This window comes from Pongo pygmaeus, chromosome 4 (genome assembly GCF_028885625.2).
Source record: "Pongo pygmaeus isolate AG05252 chromosome 4, NHGRI_mPonPyg2-v2.0_pri, whole genome shotgun sequence".
Classification (NCBI taxonomy): Eukaryota; Metazoa; Chordata; class Mammalia; order Primates; family Hominidae; genus Pongo; species Pongo pygmaeus.
The window spans coordinates 142,399,624-142,418,407 of record NC_072377.2 but is presented as its reverse complement, the minus strand read 5'-3'; the positions used below and the strand labels follow the sequence as shown (position 1 = coordinate 142,418,407).

Genomic DNA, 18,784 nt, shown 5'->3' with positions numbered 1-18,784 from the left:
AACAGTTCTCTTTTTTCTTTACATATATTTTCAGAATGGCAGCTGTCTTGTACGTGTTGATATTGGCCTACATTGTTAATAATTAGTGATATTTTTAAAAGCCCAATTAAAAATATGTTATTTCATAAGTTTCATTTTATCCATGTGTCAACAAAATTTTATTCAGACATTTACACAGGTAATCCTGTATTTTCTTTATGTTTGTAGTTACTGTTCAACAATTTAATTCTATAATAGATTCTGTTATATGACAGTGTCATTTTATTCCAAATAATGTTAAATGAATTTCAAAGATTTTTATAAATAAAATACTATTCAGTCTCCTTTTTAAAAAATCTTAACATTTTTTTCCTGTCTGTCTCTAATATAGCATAGACTTGCACAGAAGACTGATAGAGGATATGTTGCGTTCATAAGACATCACCACAATTACATCAGATCAAGTATCCCTTTTCAAGGAAAAGTGGCGATTTAAAAATAATGACACACAGCTATCTTTCCTTCTATCATTTGTATAATGCCTTCCAGTCTCAATGAAATGAATGAGTCACTTTCTCTTTAAATTTTTGTGTAATACCATTATAATGTTGTGGCTTTCAAACTTTTTATCTGAAAATCATCTTTGTATACACTCATCTGATTTGGACAAAAAACAAAAACAAGACCTAAAAGTGTAGTAGGAATAAAGAAGGGACTTACCCGTAGTTCCAGAGGGTGCCAGCTGGGTTTAACCCACTATAGAAGGGAAGGAAGAGGCATCTCCTTCCCTCACAGACTAATCTAGTGGCTCTGTGCTTAGTATTATAGCACCACTGACTTTTATCAGCTGCCAAACGGTGACATCTGATGTGCTTGCCTGTCCATCTACCTATGCTGGCATGTCAAAGTAAAAGTCCACAATCTAAACAATATCTCAGATGTCTTAGTGGTATTTAAGGAGTGGGATTACATGAGCTTCTCTTGCAAGCCTCTTTATTTCAGATGTGAATTTTGACTATGAACTTTAGCAAGCTCATGTGAGGGAAGGGCAGTGAATAGGGAAATGGGAAAAATAGAAAAAAAACCCTCTTATTTCTTTATTATGGTGGGGACTTTGAATTTTCCCAGTTAAAGAGAGAGGACTAAAGGGAAAATAATATTTCAAGAGTGGAGTTCTTCTATCTATTATACTAAGACTTCTCCAGGAATAAGACCAGTGATAGATGGGCTCCCAATTGATTTATATTGCATAATTCTTCATCTGAAGTCTTTTTTCTTTTGCCTAATGAGAGTAGGATTCAATAATAGATTTGAGGTCTCTCAGTACTAGCAATTTGTTCCGAGGTGGAGGGCAGCCTGGGCGAAGCAGGAGACCGAGGTCATAGTGACATGTCACTGGGAAGGTAGGGAGGTGGAAAAACATGATGGTGTTTCTTGAGCAAGTTTTCTGAATCTGTATGGCATATGCCCCTTTCGCCTAGTACTTTTGTTCTAAAAGAGTTTCGAAACACTTAAGAAACAACCAAACAAATAAGCAATCTATATAATTAGAGCTGTCAATGCATGTTCATCTCCCTTTATTCCTAACAGTTAGTTTCCTTTCACTTTTTGTCACAGAGACCATCATGGTATTTAGATTTCCATTTTTGTGCAGGGAAGTAAATAATTGCAGAAGAATAAAATGTCGAATCAGCAAATGTGGTGAAGTAGGGTAGGTGGCATGAGGAACGGGCCAATGGAGTAGAATTATCTCCATGGGGTGGCTTCAGTTCCCCTCCCTCATGGGTAGATACCCCAATCTTGATTGAATTAACATGTATATTAGAGTCCAGCAAATAGATGCTTGAGCACATATGAGCCATATAAAATCCTTCACAGCTGGCCATGTAGGTGTACCTTTCTTTGGTGTTCAAAGAAAGCTTGATAATTTCTGCCTGGGCGTGCAGCCCTTAGTAGAAAAAGCATGCTAGACTTGGTGAGTAGGTGGTTGCCTACAAAGTCTTATTTCAGGAGTCTCCCAAAATATTCTTCAACATCTGTTCACTGATATTTCAAATTCCATTAATAGAGACAAAGCCTTTCCATCTAAATTAGAGAGACTTAAAATGCAAATGCAAGTAATAGAATAAAAGTAATAATAGCCAATATATAGCATTTATTATGAGTAAGACACTCCTTCAAGCATTTTATTTTATTATTAGTTTTTTTTTAGAGACAGGGTCTTACTCTGTCACCCAGGCTGGAGTGCAAGTGATATGATCAGAACTTACTGCAGCCTCAAACTCCTGGGCTCAAGACATCCTTTCTCTGCAGACTTTCAAGTAGCTAGGGCTATAGGCATGCAGCACTATACCTAGCTAATTTTAAAATTTTTTGGACAGACAGTTTCGCTATGTTGCCCAACCTGGTCTCGAACTCCTTGCCTCAAGCGATCCTCCCACGTCGGCTTCTGAAAGCACTGGAATTATAGGCATAAACCACATACCCAGCCTATCTATTCTAAGCATTTTAAATGTGGTATATGTGACTGACATTTAGTTCTGCTGGACAACAGGGTTTGATTAGGGCATGGAAAAGGAAATAATAGATTTGAGGTCTCTCTGTACTAAAAGTTTGAGGTATACCTCACCAGCCAAGTAGGGGAGACATCCAGGACAACCTGCTAAATTCCCAGTTTTGCCTACAGCAGGTTCTAAGCATACTACACTTGAGGAAGAATTTAGTTCTGCTTACTCTTTGTCTTTCAAGCTTTGCCTCTTCTCTAGGTCTTTGTAAGATACAACCCAGGTTACCGTGTGTTACATGTGATAGCCTTCATGGTACATCAAGGCTAAAGTTTTTGCTATAATAGGGGGATCAAGGGATGATTTAGGAAAGGTAAGTAGGTCCTCTTTTATGATACCATTCTCAGTAGTCGGGGGCTCTATTAATAATCTACTGTAAATCTGTTTGTTCCTGCCTTTTAATGTTTGATTTGCTTTTTTGAATGGTGGTTTGTTTCCTCACAAATATAGCTATTTGAATGGTTTAATTGCCTATTTGAGAAAAATCATAGACTCTTAAGCCTGGAATTATTACAGTGCCAGATGGGTGAACTTTTACTACAGCCTGCTCACAAAGACAACCTTTTCCATTTCTTTTTCTAAATTATCAGTAAGGGGCTTCAGTAAATTATTCAAATGCCTTACAAAATATAGTAACTTCCTACTATCTCACTGAAACCTTTCCTGTTACATGTTAAGGGATTCCTTGTCTATCATCAGTTTCAGAAACAGGGTAGTTAATTTAACTGTCGCTCATTCTTCCCTCTTCATATATAGCTCTTGTCTTTCAAAAATATAAGGTATATATGCTATTGTAAAAAAAGTGGTGCTGTGAACTTCTAAATTCGGAGGTCAGATGTGTGTGATGAAACTCATTTCTGCTATATCAACTGAAAAGGAAAATGTCACATTGAGGATGGAAGAACTAAGGAGTGAAGAAAGTTTTATTTTAGTTCACACAAATTCACTGTGGTTATTAAAGTTCTGCATAGATATATAATGAAAGGGAATCCCATTGTAGCATTTGTAATTTGAAATATCCAGTGTAGCATTTGACTCAATCTTATATTATTCTCAAGCAAGAAATAATAATGGAATCAATCGGGTTTGGAGTTAAAGAATACAAATGATAACATTAATTTGGCTAATGCTCTACAACTTTCTAGACATGCTTACCTTTGGTTATCGGTTTTTGGAGACCTGAGTGTGAGGGCCCACTCCACCACATACATTCTGTGTAGCCTTAAACAAGTTGCTTAAACTTTGAGCTTTAATAACTAATTGAAAAATGAGGCTAGGCATATTGGCGCATTTCTATAGTCCCAGCTACATGGGAGGCTGAGGTGGGAAAATCGCTTGAGCTCAGGAGTTTGAGGCTGCAGTGAACCATGATCATACCACTGCACTCCAGCCTGGGTGACACAGCAAGACTTGTAACCCAGACTCACACACATACACACACACACACGCAAAAGTAGTACAAGATTTACCAAATGAAATGGGAAGTCATATAATGGACATTCTGTAGGTTTATCTCCTTAACTAGATTAAAATGTTTCTGAGGGAGGGACTGTTTACTACTTATTTATCTTGCCTAACCCAGTGTGGCTCATAGTAGACACTCAATAAAAACTTGTTAACTTTTATGGAATATTTACCCAATAGTTTTCTCCATAGGTGATTTTACTAATGAAGATGGTCTTCTGTTATGAAAGATACTAACTTATAAATTCAAGGTCTTTTAAAGTTTTATTTGCTTATTTTTATTTTTGAGATGGGATCCCACTTGATCTCCCAGGTTGAAGTGCAGTGGCATGATTCATGTCTGTTGCAGCCTCAAACTCCTATGCTCAAGTGATCCTCCTGCTACAGCCTCCCAAAGTGTTGGGATTACATGTGTGAGCCACCGTGCCTGTTAAAGCTTTAAAGGCTCACTTTTTTTTTTTTAAAGACAGGGTCTTGCTCTGCCCTCCAGGCTGGAGTGCAGTGGTGAGATCACAGCTCACTATAGCCCTGACCTCCCCAGCTCAAGCCATCCTCCCACTTCAGCATCCCAAGTAGCTGAGACTACAGACATGAGCCACCACACCCAGCTAATTTTTGCATATTTTTGTAGAGATTGGGTCTCACTATGTTGCCCAGGCTGGTCTAGAACTTCTGGGCTCAAGCAATCCTCCCACCTCAGGCTCCCAAAGTGCTGGGATTACGGGTGTAAGCCACTGTGCCTGACCTAGGCTCACTATTTGTGTGTGTGTGTGTTTGTGTGTGTGTTTGAGACAGTGTCTCACTCTGTTGCCCAGGTTGGAGTGCAGTGGCGCGATCTCAGCTCACTGCAACCTCCGCCTCCCAGGTTCAAGTGATTCTCCTGCCTCAGCCTCCTGAATAGCTGGGATTACAGGCGTGTGCCACCACACTCGGCTCGGCTAATTTTCGTATTTTTAGTACAGACGGGGTTTCACCATGTTGGTCAGGCTGTTCTCAAACTTCTGACCTCGTGATCCACCCACCTCAGCCTCCCAAAGCCTCACTATTAAACACAGGTACTTAGAAAAAATTTAGATAATCAGTATTGGCCATCTTCCCAAGGCAAGCCTAGCACGCTCTGTCACCCAGGCTGGAGTGCAGTAGTGTGATCTTGGCTCCTTGCAACCTCTGCCTCTTGAGTTCAAGTGATTCTCGTGCCTCAGCCTCCCAAGTAGCTGGGATTACAGGCATGTGCCACCACGCCCAGATAATTTTTGTATTTTTAGTAGAGATGGGGTTTCACCATGTTGGTCAGGCTGGTCTTGAACTCCTGACCTCAGGAGATCTGCCTGCCTCGGCCCCCCAAAGTGCTGGGATTACAGTCATGAGCCACCACACCAAGCCCCTAGGTTATTTTTTAAACAATATTTTGATTTGAGGTTTGTGTTGGGGGGTGGAGAAGTAGCAAATGGTGATGGATTGTGTTGTTTTAAACATAACCTGGTGGGAAAATTCACTTAACTGAATTATCTTTACATTTCTACATTTGTTTTCCAAACACAAGGACATTTCTGTTTTTATTCTAAGGTCTGTTTTTCTTCATGGATAAAGAAGAAACCTGTATCACAAAATGTTTCACATTTTTATATTGAGATAGGACACTGAATTCTATTTTGGGAAGAGATTCCACTTCTTCAAAATCTTGTGTTATTTCAGCATTGATTTTTCTTTTCGTTTTTTTTGGAGACAGAGTCTCGCTCTGTCGCTCAGGCTGGAGTGCAGTGTCACGATCTTGGCTCACTGCAACCTCCACCTTCTGGTTCAAGCAATTCTGGTGCCTCAGTCTCCTAAATAGCTGGGACTACAGGTGCACATCACCATGCCCAACTAATTTTTTTATTTTTTATTTTTAGTAGAGACGAGGTTTCACCATGTTGGCCAGGCTGGTCTTGAACTCCTGACCTCAAGTGATCCACCTGCCTTGGCCTCCCAAAGTTCTAAGATTACAGGCGTGAGTCACCATGCCTGGCCTGATTTTTTTTTTCAATGAGTCTGTGTAATAAACCCTTAAATGTGAATCTAAGCACAGGGCTTAATATTTCAGCCATGGTGAAATGCATACTGAAAGGCAAGGGAGGACCGACACAAAGTGACTCATGTCAGAATGCAAACTCCCTGAGGACAGGAGCTTTGTCATGATCTATCTACAGAACCAGGAATAATTGTTGAATGAATGAATGTTGGGTCTGTCTCCCTTTACTATTGTGCTTGTAGCTCAAAAGTATTTCCACTGATGGTACAGAAATCCTTCTTTGGAAACTGGATCTCATGTTCATTATGACTGGCTGGTTCAGGAGTAATTGGCATAAAGTTTATGGGGGTATCGTTTGGATTTGTGTCCTTTGTATAGCTTTTGGTGCTCCAGAGAGAGGAGGCCAGTTTTGGAGAAAATTTGCTCATGGATAACTTGGAAGGATGCTCTGATTTCTCTACTACTTTCTTTCAAAAATATAATTCATCATGAGTTCAGATGGAAACAAAGACTCTTCCTTTTGGCTCAGGGCTGAATTGTAGCAAAGAGATTTTGAAGAGTTATTACCTGGGGAAACTAAGAGTTTGTTACAGAAGCTGCAGTGCCAGCCTCATTTTCTGCAATACACTTGAACTCCCCAGAGTCTTCAGGAAATGCTTCTGTGATAATCAAGGTGCAGACTTCCTGTGGAAAGAGAAGAAATTCAACTTGATTAGTGTATTTGGATGCCCCAAGTTAACAAACATACAGTGTGGGAGGATGTTGGGGAGAGTAGGTACTAGGAATAAATAGATTATTCCTGAGATTAAAAAAAAATCCATCTGATTAGGTATTTTCTCTTCTCAGTGGGCTCATAAAGATAAATCTTAAAAATACAACCCCATTGGCTGGGCGCGGTGGCTCACGCCTGTAGTCCCAGCGCTTTGGGAGGCCAAGGCAGCAGATCACCTGAGGTCAGGAGTTTGAGACCAGCCTGGCCAGCATGGCGAAACCCCGTCTCTACTAAAAAATGACAAAAATTAGCCAGGTGTGGTGGCGGGCACCTGTAATCCCAGCTAATCAGGAGGCTGAGGCAGGAGAATCGTTTGAACCCAGGAGGTGGAGATTGTAGTGAGCTGAGATTGTGCCACTGCACTCCAGACTGGGCGACAGAGCCAGACTCCATCTCAAAAAAACAAAACAAAACAAAAAACCCCATTAATTGTACATTTCAAAATAGCTAGAAGAAAATAATTTGAATGTTTCTAGTGTAAAGAAAAGTAATTTAGGTGATGCATATCTCTTTTATCCTGATTTCATCATATGAATGTATTATCACATATACCTTGAAAATATGTACATCTAATATATATCAATAAAATTTAAAAAAGTCTAAAACAATCCCATCATGGTTCTTATCAACTGCTTCTTAGACATGTCTGTTTTCTCTACTAGACTATGAAATCCTTGAAAGCAGAGATTACATTTTATTCCTTGATTTCTAGATTTCTGTAGCTTTAGTCCTATAGAAACGTATTCTGAACTGAACTAGAAATTATCACTACCATCACGCTTAGACCTCATGTTAATCAGAGATGGCCACAGTGTGATGGTCACCACGCCTACTTCTTGGACAGTGAGCAGTTTGAATGTTCGATGTCAGGACATCTCCTTACTGCTTCTGTATAAAGTTCATGAGTCACAAATCCTAAACCAAGTGGGATTACAGGGAGAATGCATATTCTTTGAGAGCAGGGACCTTGTCAGTCTGGTTCATTGCTGTCTCCTTAATACCAAGAACAGAGACTAACCATTAGTCTGTACTCAGTAAACCTATGTTGAATGAATAAATATATGAATAAAAACACTGATAAATCCCAGCTATCTTGCTTCTTCTGTTGTGTCAGTTCAAGAGTTGGTGTAGGGGAGCCTCAAAAGAGCTCATGAAGGCAAGAGTGACTTAGGGGACAATGTCTTCTGATGCTAATGTTGATTTAATCAATTTTCAAGATTTTAAGAAATTATGCTTACCAGGAATGGATGATAAACTTCTGAAAGATAAAACAAGAAAAAAGAGAGAGAATTTAAGTGATGATAATTTAGCTGGGAGAAGGGGCCATATGTATATGAGAAATACCTGGAAACAAATACAAAATTGACTAATCTGGAGTCACAGTAAGTAAATTCTTCAGAAACTCAGAAAAGGTACATAAAGGAATGAATAAGTGGCAGGGTACAAGAACTTGATTTTAGTTCTGCTTTTATCACTAAATTGCTCTGTGACCTTGTGACAATTACTTTACTTACCCAGACTTTCTTCATCCCTAATGTGAAGATTAGACCAGATGAATATATCTTCTCTGAATATGAACCACTGTTGAACACATTAATACTGAGGTGGCCTTTTTCACCAAAGAGAATCGTTTTTTCCTAATTTCTGTGATTAAAATAAAATGGAATATTACATTATAAAAATACTGTAGTGTTACTGTAGAAAAATACATGAAAGGTTAATAATGGTTTTCTCTATTTTTAATTTTTTCTTCATGTTATGTATTTTCCAGGTTTATTATAAATTTGTATTACTTTATTTTCAACAATGCAATAAATGTTATTTTAACAGAAATATCATATCCTTTGTGTAATAAAAAGATTTTTTTCCTATATATGATGTGTAAATATTTAGTTATTTTGAATTAATATTTAAATGAGTATATTTTCTTCATTTGGTGTAAGAACTATCTTGGATTTGAACACTGGCTACAGCATTTACTAGCCTTGTGTCCTTGAGCAAGATTTTTTTGTATTTCTAATTTCAATTATTTAACAATGAGGATAATAACACTTATTTCAAAATGTTTATGTGAGGATTAAATGAGAAATTGTTTATAAAGTATAAACTCATTGTTTAGCATGAGATAGATCATTATACTTACTACCTTTCTCCAAATTAATTATCTTGTAGGAAAATTACCCAATAAAGTAAAAAGTTATGCATCAGTTTTTTTATGTTTTACCCTTTAAGAAATATGTTTATTCTCATATTTCTTTTTGTTTATATGTCAAGAACTCATTATGAAAATAAGATTAATTTATGACGATAAACCAATCTTTTCACAGCTATGAAAATTACTCTTTCATCAAAACAGTTTTCTTTGTTGGTTATTGTTGAGAAATCATTTGGATTTGAGACAATAATTGTTTAACAGCACAAATCTTTAAGCCTTTAAAAAATCAGCAATTAAACTTTAAAACAGGAAGCAGACTTCAAGGTTAACTGGAATTAAAAACAATTGAAAGGCTTATCATGATACTTTTCCTCAGAATCTGAAAGTCATCTGAGTTGGCTGTTTGCACGTTCTCTCTCTACCAGTGAACTTGAACTGTGGCTGTGGCCTGGATTCCGCATTCAAACATGACTGACTGACCTCTGGTTGTAGGGATGTCTTGAAGGTGCTGAAGAACAAACACAGAGTTCAGAGGATGGAAGAAACTGTTATACCATCTACAATGATTTGAAATGCCATTTGCAGTAAGAGTACATCTTTTTTTTAATCATAATTATTGACAGCTGACTGTATCTTAAGGCGCTGTTGGGCGTTCTTTTGGGCTTTGTAGTGTGCTTTACAGTCAGGTGTAAATTATTTTTATCTTCATAGAATTATATTTAATGAGAAAGTTATTTCACTTGGCCAAGAGCCATGTTATTCAAATTAGAAAACAGATTGGTTGAACAGTCTTTCTGTTGTTATATTTGACTGTTTTGTTGAGTACATATCTAGTCACATATTTAGTCTTTATTATTGGTCACAGTAGCATGGGCAGTACAGTAATCACCCCTTATCTGCAGGGGACACATTCCAAGACCCTCAGTGGATGCCCGAGACCATGGATAGTACTGAAACCTATGTACACTGTGTTTTTTCCTGTAATACACACCTATGATAAAGTTTAACTTATAAATTAGTCATAGTAAGAGATTAACAACAATAACTAATAAAATAGAACAATTATACCAGTATACTGTAATAAGAGTTATGTGAATGTGTTCTCTCTCTCTTTCTCTTAAAATATCTTATTATACTCTACTCATCTATTTTCAGACCGCAGTTGACTGTGGGTTATTGAAACCGCAGAAAGTGAAACTGGATAACGAGGTGAGTACTATGTTGTAATTTCTTAAGAGCCCTGAATTAGGGAACTTGGGCCAAAATATTAACTCTGCCACTGGCTGATTGAAGCTAGTTATAGGAACTTGGAAAAGACTGTTAACTTCTCTGGAACTCAGGTTCTTTGTCTATGAAATAGGGCTAGCAAAATGTGTGGGGTTTTGAGGTTCATTTCACAAAGGTCTGAAAACTTCCTGTAAAGAATAAGAGTTATACAGATATATAAAAAGTGTTTTTAGCTAGTTTAGTATCACAATGTATAAATGAATGGATGGCATTTATGTTAAATTTACCCCTTAAATCTTGATCTTTCTCCTCCGTCTACCTGCAACCCCAGAGTACCCTGGAATCTAGAATGATATTTCAGATTATAACTTGGCAGTGAGACCAGAGAGCGGGAATCTGAGGTCTTTCTACAGGTGAGACTAAGGACGAGCCTAACCCTCAGGCTTGATGCCCAGAGGTCTCAGGGCATCTTATAGGGAAGGAATGCAGCAGGAGAGACTTGTAGAAATAACAGACATGTACCTGACAGCATCTGTTGAAAACAAGCTTCCAGAATCAATAGCAATGTCACTTACTCTTAATGACATTATTTCGTTTGTCTCCCATCCTGTATCTGGTACAGATTAAATCCCTGCCCTGCATTTCATACTTTGAGCCAGCAATGGGCATTGATTCCAATTCTGCCATGTTTGGTAATTGGGAGACAGAGAGCCCAGAGAAGGCTCAGCCCTAGTTTTGGTTTGACCTGGGTGATTGAATTGTGCTATTTCCAGTGGGTGAGAGGGAAGATAGTGATTCCTGGCTGTGACCTAATCAGGACTTAGTTACTACTTTGCTTGTTGACTTCTTCAGAATGGCATTTTATGGCTAGTTAAGAGAATTTGACTATATTTTGAGGTCAGGCAAAGCAGTCTCCTTGGAGGGGACAGTCTAAACATTGCCCTCCAGAGCTGGAGGACGGCCACAGAGCAGAAGTCTAAAGAGCACAGGGTAAACCATGAATTGCTCTGTGACACGGAGCAAATCATTTCACCCCTTTTCAGCCTCATTTTTTCTCATATATAACGTGATAATAATCTCTGAAATCCTTTCTGATTTCCCCTTTTTTTCTTCTCACTGCTTCACTAATGTCTACAACTTATTTATAAAATCTAAACTCCATCATGCAGTATGGAGAGGTTACCTTGGTAAACACAGAGGGTACTACACAAGTGGATCCTGACAGGCTGCTGCAGGGACTCTGCATCTGGTTGAAGGAATAAAAGAGAACATGATGCTGTCACTCATACTGTCAAAGCCCTGAAACTCAGGTCCATGGTTGCCAAAAACTAATGGGCTCAGTTCTAGCTGCTACTGACCACACCTTAAGTTTCCTTTATGAAAAGCATGATGCTTCTAATTTTGGTGTCAGTTTGGGTGTTTGCTCCAGTGTGCTACGCTTTCTTCTTTATCCTTCAGCATTCCATTAGCTGAGATGGAGAAATACAACACTGGGCAATTATATTTGGGAAATGCATATTGGCAAGTATTTAAATACTATATATTAAACGTTTAAAAAAACTTTTAAATTTTACTAAATTTTTTTTCTTCCTCCATACAATTGCTCTTCTTGGATCTTTTAGGTTTTCAAAAAAACATCTCCCTCCCCCGCTTTTTTTTAAATTAAAAGGGAATTCATTCCTCGGATAGTTGGAATACTCTCTTATGGGAACAAGTTCCTAGAAACCAACTGTCCTTTATCATCTGGCACACAAACAAAGGGCCAAGCCATAGAGCTACCATGGAGTTATTTCTGACACCTATGGATTTCTTTCTTGTTCTTTTGAGGTCATGCAGCTAGAGGCTTTCTTCATGTATACTTCTTAAGAAAATTGCATTGACTCCTTTTTCTTGGGCCTATGTCTCCATTACTAGGACCCTCTCAGAAGGCTTAAAACTGAACTTACCCTCTAGGGATTAATATGCAGTGGTTGAACTAAGGTAGAGTAACTTGATCTGTTGTTGGAGGTTTCATTCGTTGGGGAGCTGATGGTCAGAGAAACTAATGCTTTTCTTCTTTATCCTGTGGGGGAAACAAAACCAAACACCATCAGGTGAAAGAAAGATTACAGGCAACTTTGATGGCAATGCCTCACTATATACACATTTGAATGTAGCACACATTTTAACCTATAATCCTTAAATTTCTCTACGTTTGCATAATAATTTTAATACTTTTTGCCTTTTTAACCAATTATTAGTGGATTATGGTTCCTAATAGTTTCGCTTTAAATTTCTTTTGTCTCAGTCTGGTAATCAGGGTGTGTTATGAAACACGTTGTCTAGAAGAAATAACCTATAAAGCAAATAATCACTTCAAAGTTTCTCTGCAAAGTCTTAGGTTTTTTTTTTTTTTTTTTGGCATTTTTTAAAGAGGAACTTTGACTATATTCACACGCAACAAATGCACATCCACATGAGATTCTGCACTTACTCTGAAATTTCTGTAGCACATTTCAACCACAATTGCAGAGATAAAACTTTTCCTTACTTCCCTGAGCACCTGCAAGAAAGAGAAAAAATAGATTTGTTCTAAATCTCATTGGGTTTTAATACAATTTAGTTCCAGTGTATTGTATTTACACTCGGACTAGCAGCAGGTGTTGGTTACAGACAGGTTAATCCAGAACATCTGGATTATTTTTATTTTATTTTATTTTATTTTTTATTTTTCTTTTTAGATGGAGTCTCGCTTTGTTGCCCAGGCTGGAGTGCAGTGGTATAATCCTGGCACACTGCAACCTCTACCTTCCAGGTTTAAGTGATCCTCCCACGTCAGCCTCCTGAGTAGCTGGGACTACAGGCTGCGCCACCATGTCCGGCTAATTTTTGTATTTTTAATAGAGACGGGGTTTCACCATGTTGGTCAGGCTGGTCTTGAATTCGTGACCTCACATGATCTGCTGCCTCAGCCTCGCAAAATGCTGAGATTATAGGTGTGAGCCACCATGCCCTGCCCAGAATAACTGAATTCTTAACTCAGGATGGAACTACTTTAGCATTCTCCATTTTAGAAATCCAAGTGTTTACCTTTATAGACTTATAGCATTTGTGCCCAGAGGAGGTATTGAGTTATTTCTCAAAAACATTATTTCAGAGGGCATAAATTAGTATCTGTGAATTTGTGTTTTGGTCTGAAGTCTTCAGAATATTTGTTATAGTAAGAAATATATTGAAACACATTGCTATGCTTACTATAAGGAAGGATGTTATCTTAGGCTGTTCAGGCTTGCTATGATACCCTTTAAAATACCTTACTGGATAATTTGTAAACAATAGAAATTTATTGCTCACAGTTCTGGAGGCTGAGAAGTCCAAGACCAAGGCACCAGCAGATTTAGTATTTGGTGAGAGCTGTCTCCTTCATAAATGGTGCCTTGTTGCTGTGTCCTCACATGGTAGAAGGGGCAAGGGAATTCCCTCAAGTCTCTTTTATAAGGATACTAATCCCATTCATGAGATTGGAGTCCTCATGACTTAATCACTTCCCAGAGGCCCCAGTTCTTAATGCTATCACATTTGAATATTAGGTTTCAACATGTGAATTTTGGGGGGACATCAGCATTTGGACCATAGCAGATGTTGTCAGTGTTCCTATTATCTCCGTGATGATTTACTAGAGAGATGTATTTCAATTGTTAGTACCAGGAATAATTGAGCTTTTCCCACAATACTAGTTTAATTTTCCCTCATAGACACTATTAGTCTTAATATTGGTTGTGTTGCTATCTGTGTTAGCTAATTGAAAGTTTAGAACTCACCTCAGAGCCAATAATTTTTTAATTTAAAATTTTATTTTCATTAAATTAAATTTACATTTAAATATTCATTTTCAGTTTAGGAAAACTTCTAAGTATGTAGAACAGTCTAGGTATATGAATCTACTTTTTATAAATTGCATACAATTTAAATACATGAAGTATTTTGAATGAAAATTTAGCAACTAAATTCCAGTGTTTTAATGCAAAATACAGTTTTAAAGACTAAGTACCAAAAAAGGTAAAATTATTATTATTATTCTTATTTTTGAGATGGAGTCTTGCTCTGTTGCCCAGTCTGAAGTGCAGTGATGTGATCTCTGCCCACTGCAACCTCTTCCTCCTGGGTTCAAGCGATTCTCCTGCCTTAGCATACTGAGTGGCTGGGATTACAGGTGTGCCACCACACGCAGCTAATTTTTTTTTATTTTTTTATTTTTTGTAGAGAAGGGGTTTCACCATGTTGGCCAGGCTGGTCTCAAACTCCTGACCTCAAGTGATTATCCTGTCTCAGTCTCCCAAAGTGCTGGGATTACAGGCATGAGCCACTATGCCCGGCTGCAAAATGGATTTTTATATTGATTGCACGTTGGAATGATAATCTTTTATATATGTTGTGTTAAAACATATTATTAAAATTGATTTTACCTGTTCCTTTTTGTAATTTTAGTGTTACCATTAGAAAATTTAAAATTATATATTTGCTGTTCTCTTTTCTTATAGCCATTATATTTTTATTAGATGGTACCATTCTGAACCATAAGCTTTCCTAAAGGGTTAATAAAACTTTCTCAATATCTTCTAAAGTGACTGTTTCATTCAGTTTTTCTGTCTTTCTAGAATAAACTTCCATCATTTATATTTTCCTCAAAAATTCTTTTTTTCAAATATATTTTCTTTTTTTTATTTCCAAGTTTTATTTTAAGTTCTGGGGTACATGTGCAAGATGTGTAGGTTTGTTACATAGGTAAACATGTGCCATGGTGGTCTGCTGCACAGATCATTCCATCACCTAGGTATTAGGCCCAGCATCGATTAGCTGTTCTTCCTGATGCTCTCCCTCCTCCCACCCCTCATTCTCCAACAGGCCCTAGTGTGTGTTGTTACCCTCAATGTGTCCATGTCTTCTCATCATTCAGCTCCCACTTGTAAGTGAGAACATGTGGTATTTGGTTTTCTGTTCCTGCATTAGTTTGCTGAGGATAATGGCTTCCAGCTCCATCAATGTCCCTGCAAAGGACATGATCTTGTTCCTTTTTATGGCTGCATAGTATTCCATGGTGTATATGTACCACATTTTCTTTATCTATTATTGGTGGGCATTTAGGTTGATTCCATGTCTTTGCTATTGTGAATAGTGCTGCAGTGAATATACATGTGCACGTATCTTTATAATAGAATGATTTATATTCCTTTGGGTATATACCCAGTAATGGGATTGCTGGGTCAAATGGTATTTCTGCCTCTAGGTCTTTGAAGAATTGCTACACTGTCTTCCACAGTGGTTGAACAATTTACACTTCCACTAACAGTGTAAAAGCATTCTTTTTTCTCCACAACCTCGCCAGCAGGTTCTCTATTCCGTTCCATTGGTATATGTGTCTGTTCTTGTACCAGTACCATGCTGTTTTGGTTACTGTAGCCTTGTAGTGTAGTTTGAAGTTGGGTAGTGTGATGCTTCCAGCTTTATTCTTCTTGCTTAGGATTGTCTTTGGTATTTGGGCTCTTTTTGGGTTTCATATGAATTTTTAAATATTTTTTTTCTAATTTTGTGAAGAATGTCAATGGTAGTTTAATGGGAATAGCATTGAATCTATAAATTGCTTTGGGCCGTATGGCCATTTTTACATATTGATTCTTCCTATCCATGAGAATGGAATATTTTTCCATTTGTTTGTGTCCTCTCTGATTTCTTTGAGCAGTGGTTTGGAGTTCTCCTTGAAGAGGCCCTTCACTTCCCATTAGTTGTCTTCCTAGATATTTTATTCTTTTTGTGGCAGTCATGAATAGGATTTCATTCATGATTTGGCTCTTATAGAGCCAATAATTCATAGAGATTAGAGTTAGGATCTCCTAAACTTGTGACCTGATACTTTTTTTATGCTATATCTATGATGATTTATTTCCTCAAACCAACATTTAGGTCACATGGCCCCACAAAGAACTTTTATGTTATTTCCATGTAGGAGAGGCCGATTGGAAGATGTAGGTGAGCCTAAATAACAAAATATGGTAATTTCCAGAAAGTCATTGGTTTATGGAAATAGAATACCTAAAATTGTAACTATTCAAGAAAATTTAGGCCATAAGTTTGCATTACACAACAATGCTTTAATGAAAAAAAATTAGTTCCCACTTAAAAGTCTTTTATGTATAGTGTTTGGTACCATTATTAGAACTAGATTTATCTAATCGCCTCCTAATCTCAATATATAATCTCTTAATACTTGGTGGCTTTTTTCAGTCTTTAAAAACCCTTTATCATCTTGAAGTTGTGTTACCGTATCAGGCTTAATTTGCTTTAGACTAAAATTTAGGTGATGTAAAAAGACTTACTAATGCTACTTCATGTTTTATTTGTTAAGGTAGATAGTGGGTACAGAATGTACCTTTTATTATTATTTAAACTGTACATATATATTCTATAAACTCTTTCCTATGTATATAGTATTTTATAATAAATTCATAAGATTAAAATAAATCTGTGAACTGAAGCTGCCTTTTGTTTTTGTAAGAGTTAGTTTTTTCATTTTCTTCTTCTTCCTCTTCTTTTTTTTTTTTTTTTTTGAGATGGTGTCTTGCTCTGTTGCCCAGGCTGGAGTGCAGTGGTGTGATCTTGGCTCACTGCAACCTCTGCCTCCTTGGTTCAAGCTATTCTCCTGCTTCAGCCTCCTGAGTAACTGCAATTACAGGCATGCGCCACCATGCCTGGTGAATTTTTTTGTATTTTTAGTAGAGACAGGGTTTCACCAAGTTGACCGGGCTGGTTTTGAACTCCTGACCTCAGGTGATCCACCTGCCTCAGCCTCCCAAAGTGCTGGGATTACAGATGTGAGCCACCATGCCTGGCCAGTTTTTTCATTTTCAAAGAACAGATAGTATTCTCAGTAGTTCAGAAGAAGATAAATTCAGTTCTGTGAATATGCATGAGATAAAGTATTATAAACGTGCATAGATTACCTTTATGTCTAAAAATAGGCACAAACAGAAAAAACCTATATCTACATATTCTCTAAACAGGGTGGAATCAAACTTTGACATGCTAGCTGCATTTGGTTGACTTGGATCATTTTTCTAAAAATGAAAACTTCACAGTCAAACTCTTGCATTGGTGAATGCTTCCTGATGCCTTTTTTACTAAGACTCCAGGAACAACACAAAGGATTTTGGAGTTAGCTGACACAATTAAATTATATGAGAAGCTCAATAGTGCAAAAGATGAATAATAATATAGGTTCATCTTAATAATAAGACATAAGAAACATTAATGTCATAAGACATTAAATCATGCCAGTGACATCACAAGACAGTGCATGATCACCTGGAAGGCTTTGAGAAGTAAGTGCTAGAAATAAGGAGAAAGAAGCTTGATTGGTCTAAGAAGGTCAGTGTGGACCTTCAACTGAATTTTGAAGAATGTTTAGAATTGGAAAAGATGAGGGATATATGTGAGATGAGGGTTGAGGATGAATGGTAGTGGGGGATGGATAGAGAAGGGCATTAAGTAACATTCACGGAACATTAAACTGCGTGCCAGATACTGTGGCTTGTACCTTTATCTTGAGGGTGAGGCAAGCAGCCCATGACCATTAGATGGTGTGGAATACTCTGGGGTCAGATTGTTTGCATTTACTATTAGGTACGTTACGTTTCCCTCTAAGTCTCATGATCCCCATCGGTTAAAAAAACACAATAGTAGTGTTTATTTCTAGGGTTAGGTAGCTTACAAAAGCACTTAATTTATATATGATACATATCAAGCACTCAATGAATGTTAGCTGCTATTATTATTGTGATGATGGTTGTTATATGGAGATTCAGGGGATAGTCTACCCTTCCTCAGAGGTTACTAATCTAGGCCTCCTTGATATTTCTTCTCTTGTGAACTCAGAACTTCTATAATACACTTTTGTTTTAAATCATCTATTATCATGTACTTTCTTTGGAAATTCCTTAAGATTAGGGATCTTTTAATATGTAATATGTCTCCCATCCACAAAGTGTCTGGCCTACTGTTGAACACATAGGTGTGGAGTTGGTTGATTTCGCAGATTATTGCATAGGGAGATACTACATTTTCCTAGGAGGTGTATGTTGCCTTGTGCTGTTTTCCTCAACCCCACCTGACAAATAAAAGCAATTGATATAGAAGGATTCCTCCTCTCCTCTTTTGACCTTGGCAGTAAATCCTAGTATTACACCAGCCATCTTAGGTGAAGTTAACCAATCCTATGATTACAGACCAAGAGATGACATGAGAAATCTTCTTGCCTTACATCTTTGGAGAACAAAAGTAAGGTTCAGAGAGAGTATGTTATTTGTTCAAGGTCATGCAATCTGTTGGTAGAAGAGTCAAGATTAGAATCTAAGTCTCTTGTCTTCTAGTGCAATCCATGCAGGCTTATAGCAAATGGACTCTTTATTACTTGATAAATTCAAAACTGTGGATATTATTCTGAATAGTTGAGACTGTAATTTTTTAAAATCTTTTATTAGATTAGAATGTGTTTTATGGTTCTGAATTCAGTGAGTAAGGGAACAGTCCATTACCAGAACATCCATTACCAGACAGTCCATTAAAGTCCCAGAAGGACT

At 37.4% G+C, this 18,784-nt stretch overlaps 1 long non-coding RNA gene across 1 annotated transcript in view; it reads left to right on the top strand.

Annotated features, from left to right (window-relative positions):
* LOC129037023 (uncharacterized) overlaps positions 1-18,784 on the top strand; it is a 53,117-nt gene that overhangs the window by 20,684 nt on the left and 13,649 nt on the right. The window contains exons 2-3 of the long non-coding RNA XR_008502718.1: positions 9,371-9,529; positions 10,101-10,154. This is a non-coding gene — a long non-coding RNA (uncharacterized LOC129037023). The remainder of the gene's footprint in view (positions 1-9,370; positions 9,530-10,100; positions 10,155-18,784) is intronic.